The following is a 6,121-nucleotide window of genomic DNA, read 5'->3' on the forward strand; positions in this document are numbered from 1 at the left end:
TTAGTTTTTATAACATCTACTCATACTTCAGATCTTGATTCAAGCATTACTTCTTTTGGTGAAGTATTTTCAGATCTCCCAAATCTGTCATACCATATAGTTCTCCTTTATATCATTTATTATATTTTCAATTACATGTTTAATTGTATAATCATTGATAAGGCCAGTTTCTTTCACCAAACTATAAACTCCTATGAAAACAATGACTGTGTTAATTTTGCTCACATTCAAACACAGTATTTATACATTGCTTGAAGTGAAAGAATTATTAATAAGTAATTGAACTCCAGAGTTGCCAATTTTATAAAGTTAGGAATGTACCATTAAGGGAAGTAGAAAACAACTCCAAATTACCATGTGCTTTATTCTGTTAAAGAGTTAAGAAATAGCTATACAATTTACATTATGTAAAAGACACTTGAGTTTACAGATACAAATATCATCTCTGGAAAGAAACCTAAAGGACAGGAAGTCAGTGAAGAAGTGGCACCATGGATTGCCAGAATGATGATGTTGCAGAAGAGTTATATTTAAGGAGATGGCAAATAAAAAAACGACAATAAAGGCATTAGATACTAATGTCAATGTTACTTTGTGTTTTTATGATTATTTGTGTTTATGCATTATTTAACATTTATTAATAAATTATAAATATTCTGGCTCAATTCATCCTGTTTCTGTTAACTTGGTTTAAACATATATAAAATGCCCATAGCTACTCCTGTTATTGGCATCTGGTAGTTCCGCATGACATTAAGACCCAAAAGTAAAAATAAATAAATTTATTCACTGATAAAATAATTGCCAGTTCAAAATGATCTAATACCCTCAACATTCATAAGAAGAAGAGTATGTATCATCATCCTGGCAAAATGGCACTTATAATTTCATAAATGCTCCTTTTTAACTTGATGTATTATTTTTATTTTGAGGGTAGTAAGATGTGGAAGCTGTTAGATAGTCATTACTTCTGTTGACATGGCATATTTTATCAATGTGAAATATTTCACAAAAAATTAAAACACAGTAATAACAGGTCACATAAACACTCAATAATCTCACTATTGCAATATTGCAGAAAAAAAATCTATTTAGGGAAAACAACTTGTGTGTGTTTGTTTTTAGTGGCAGTCATGACATGAGGACCCCAGACTCAAATGCATTGCCATTTACTCCCTGGTAGAATGCAATTTCATTTCCAATGAGCTCAAACATAATGATCATTGGTCTTACTAATTATACAAAAGATGCTGAAGAAGTAGTATGCTTTGTGATGTCATATATCAAAAATGCTTTCTTTTAAACATTTCTATCTCCTTAGCTAGCTTTAAGAGATAACAAGATGGGCCACTAAAGTAACTTTGTCAAGCAAGTTCAGTGTAATGTTTCCCCAGAGATTGTTTTAACTGATTTGACCAAATTAGATTATTGACTTGACAATAATGAACAAGATACCCCTTTGAATTTTTGTCATTGCATCTTTTTCATGAAAAGTTTCAGGCCAGGCACAGTGACTCACACCTGTAATCACCGCACTTTAGGAGGCCGAGGCGGGATTATTACTTGAGCTCAGGATCTCCAGACCAGCCTGGACAACAGAACAAAACCCTGTCTCTACAAAAAATACAAGAATTAGCTGGGTGTAGTGGCGTGCACCTCTGATTGGTCCCACCTACTCAGGAGGCTGGGGTAGGAGGATCGCTTGAGCCCAGGGGTTCAAGATTACAGTGAGCTATGATCGTGCTGTGCTGCACACTCCAGCCTGGGCAACAGAGTGAGACCCTGCCTCAAGGAAAAAAATGTCAGAAATGTTTTAACCCATAAAGTAGATAATGAGGACATAGTGGGAGTATGTAGACAAGCAATAACAGGCCAGGAGCACTGGTTCATGCCTGTAATGCCAGCACTTTGGGAGGCCAAAGCGGGTGGATCACAAGGTCAGGAGTTCGAGGTCAGCCTGACCAACATGGTGAAACCCCGTCTCTACTAAAAATACACAAATTAGCTGGGCATGGTGGCATGCGCCTGTAATCCCAGCTACTCAGGAGATGGAGGCAGGAGAATCGCTTGAACCTGGGGGGGCGGAGGTTGCAGTGAGCAGAGATTGCGCCACTGTACTCCAGCCTGGGTGACAGAGCGAGACTTTCATCTCTAAAAACAACAACAAAAAAGCAGTAACATATAGCAGTGTTGGCCCTCAACCAGTCTGGCAGCCTTTTTATTGCTTTGGATGCCGGTTGTGTCTAAGCATTTGCTTTAAATATTTGATGTAGTTAATTAATGAGTATTTTGGATCTTCTATTATACAAATCTGCCTATGAAAAATAAATGCAAACAAATTACAAATTTCAAATGATAGAAGACCAAACGGAAATACGATAGTGTCCTCAAATGTGCACTAGTAGTTCGTTTAACAGAATATGACTGCCATCTGATTATTAAACAGTAGAAATTGTTTAAGTAGATAGCTAAAAACTGTAGTATCTAATGGTTAATATTTTCCAAGACAGTAGCCTAAGAGAGTAGCTCAATATATATGGAGTTCAGGCTGTGTAGGATGGGGCTGGCAAGGAAAAGGAAGAAGAGGAAATAAGGCTTTGATCAAGATTCCTTAAATTCCCTATAAGATGTTAAGAGAGGCACTGACTGGTTTTAAGCAGGGAAATTATGTGGATAGCTTTAAATTTTTTAAAACTTACTTTGGTAGGGCCGGCCGCGGTGGCTCACGCCTATAATCTCAGCACATTGGGAGGCCGAGGAAAGCAGATCACGAGGTCAGGAGATTGAGACCATCCTGGCTAACACGGTGAAATCCCGTCTCTACTAAAAACACAAACAAAATTAGCTGGGCTTGGTAGCAGGCGCCTGTAGTCCCAGCTACTCGGGAGGCTGAGGCAGGAGAATGGCGTGAACCCGGGAGGCGGAGCTTGTAGTGAGCCCAGATCGTGCCACTGCACTCCAGCCCTCCAGCCCTCCAGCCTGGGCGACAGAGCGATACTCCGTATCAAAAACAAACAAACGAACAAACAAAAACTTACTTTAGTAGATATGTGGACCATAGAGTGGGAAGAAATTAAAGGTGTGATTTAGGTGTTTATTGCAGTAAACCAGATGAGAGATAAATGGTGATAGTCTGAAAACTGATACTGTGGCAGTAAAGGATGGACAGAAAGAGATGAATTTAAGAGAGATTTTTTTAAAGTGGAAATGATAGATCTTGTCGACTGACTGACTTAATGCTATTAAAGTAATTTTTAAATTACATGTATTTGCGAAAAGTATAATTAATTAATCCATGGCCAGGCACGGTTGTTCATACCTGTAATCCCAGCACTTTGGGAGGCCGAGGTGGGCAAATTGCTTGAGCCCAGGAGTTCAAGACCAGCCTGGGCAATATAGTAAGATCGTGCCTCTATTTGAAAAAATAATAAGTAAGTAAATAAATAAGAATCCATAAATATTTGGACACCTAAGGTAAATTTAAAACCTTACAATTTTGTTTTCCTTTGTTCTTTGTAATTTTTAGCTTGTTTGAGTGGGGGAAAGTTTGAAATATTGGGTAAGGCAAACATTTGAAAAACACTCATCTGCAGAGGAAATTTGCAGTGTTGTGGATAGATCACTTGTGTCATTACATTAAGCATAACAAATGCTTTTTGATTGTGAAAGCATAGGTAGATATATTGCATTTCAGGCCACCACTAATTAATTGCATTAATTTAGTTAAATTGATTTTCTCAACTCACTAGAAAAAGATGAAAACTAACACTTCAAACTACTTCCTCTTGGGGACATCATAAAGACAATGGACTTTAGTTTCCCCCCTTCTCCTGTCCTGCCCTCTCTCTCTAACTAGGAAGTTACTATACCAGCCTTTCCACCTTTGGTTTTCTAATCTTAATTATTTCTGTACCTGTCCATCACTGGAAATTCTTCAAAAACTGATGTGTGTCGGGGGTTGAGGGGTGAGTTTGGGGAGTGGTGCTGGTGTGTTATTATTGCAAAATTATCCTTTTTTTTTTTGCTTCATCTTTAAAACCTTTTGGAAACTTGTCTAAGCATTTTTTTTTTTTTTTTTTGACAGAATCTTGCTCACTCAGGCTGGAGTGCAGTGGGGTGATCTTGGCTCACTGCAACCTCCTTGTCCCGGGCTTAGGTGATTCTCCCACCTCAGCCTCCCAAGTAGCTAGGACCAGAGGTGTATGCTACCAATGCCCAGCTAACTTTTATATTTTTTGTGGAGACGAAGTTTCTGGAGATGAGGTTTCCCGTGTTGCCTAGGCTGCTCTTCAACTCTTGGGCTCAAGCTCCGCTTCCCAAAGTGCTGCGATTGCAGGCATGACCCACCACGCCCAGCAAAGTTATCTAAGCTTTTTGTTGTTGTTGTTGTTGTTCTTTTTTTTTTTTTTCTTTAAGTTCTGACATACATGTGCTGAATGTATAAGTTTGTTACATAGGTATACGTGTGCCATGGTGGATTGCTACGTGTGCCATGGTGGATTGCTGCACTTATGAACATGTATGTTTATTGTCTAAGCTTTTTTATCCTTTTTATCAATTGTATGTTTTTAAAAATATCTACCATGTGCTTTTACCTCTGGTTAACTCTACCTGCATAGATACCATAATAATCTGTTAATCACACTTAACAAGCCTTTGCATTTGATATACTTCTTACAAACAACCAAACGAACATGCAGGCAAAACAAAACAGCAACAACAATAAACACCTCATTGTCTTTCTTTTGCTTGTTTCTCTAGGATGACTATTCTTATGACCCACACCTGATAAGAATAATTTTTTAACTTTTCATTTTCTTAGAATCAAGGTATTGTGTTTTCATGTAGAGTTGTAAATATGGTATAAACAAAGATACTTTCTCTCAAACAAGGATTGTATACATATTTTCATATATTGTGGTTCTATGTATGCATTTTTGGTTCTAAATATTTGTTTTCATAATGCCATTAATGTATAGAACAATTACTATGTTTTTTTGTTGTTGTTGTCCTATCCTTTTCCTGTCCCTTCATCTTAGTATTAGGATAAGTATGCAACAATAATTTTCCCTTTCCATGAGATAAAAACTTCTACATCTTTCCAAGATAATAACACTAAGAACAGCCATTTATACATCATTATTTAAAAAGCCTATGAAAACTGCATTGACATAAATACATATTATTTAAAAAGCCTAGGAAGGTGCATTGACATACACTATCCCAATTGTTCCTCACATACAAGAGTTTTAAGTTGAAGAGAAACATAATCAATGTCCTCTAGAAAGATTCCTCTGGTAGTAGCATAGTGGGGGAATAAAAATAAAGCAAGACAGAAGATAGAGGAGTCCAGTTGAGACATTGTGATACAAATCCAGTATAGCAGATAGAGGCATAACTTAGAGCAGTGGAATAAATAGATTGATATTATTAGGCTAGGTTTGTCCATTCTTAGCAATCAATTACAAAAAGGCAGGTGGATAAAGAATAAAGAGATGGAAATCTTAAGGTATGTACTCAGCCGTCTGGGTGAGTGATGGTAGCACTGACCAGGTCAGGGGAAGAAAGCTGAAGAGTTTGCTAGTGAACACACAAATGGAAATGTTCAGTAGATTATTGTCATCATCATCATCATCACCATCACTATCATCATCATTATCATATTTCCTCAGCACTATCATTTATTAATTTGTGAGGCTTGGTACCCCTAGAAGCTTTGCACAGATCACAGTTCACTTAATCTTTTCAACAGTCCGTGGGAAATATACCCTTTTCTCTAGATGCAGACCTGGAAAATGGAACTTAGAAAAGTTATAGAATATATCTATTGTTGTTGTTCTTTTAAGTTCAGTGATACATGTGCAGGATATGCAGGTTTGTTACATAGGCAAACGTGTCATGGGGGCTTGTTGTAGCGATTATTTCATCACCCAGGTATTAAGCCTAGTATCTGTTAGTTATTTTTCTTGATCCTCTCCCTCCTCCCACCCTCCAGCCTCCAAAAAGCCCCAGTGTGTGCCATTTCCCTCTATGTGTCCATGTGTTCTCATCATTTAGCTCCCACCTCTAAGTGAGAATATGCGGTATCTGTTTTTCTGTTTCTGTGTTAGTTTGCTAAGGA

At 37.5% G+C, this 6,121-nt stretch overlaps 1 protein-coding gene across 9 annotated transcripts in view; it reads left to right on the top strand.

The window, feature by feature from the left end:
• The window catches only part of LOC105499433 (phosphodiesterase 4D), a 1,582,997-nt gene that overhangs the window by 652,618 nt on the left and 924,258 nt on the right, over window positions 1-6,121 (top strand). The gene's annotated exons all lie outside the window — the stretch shown is intronic.

The sequence above is a fragment of the Macaca nemestrina genome, chromosome 6 (genome assembly GCF_043159975.1).
Source record: "Macaca nemestrina isolate mMacNem1 chromosome 6, mMacNem.hap1, whole genome shotgun sequence".
Classification (NCBI taxonomy): Eukaryota; Metazoa; Chordata; class Mammalia; order Primates; family Cercopithecidae; genus Macaca; species Macaca nemestrina.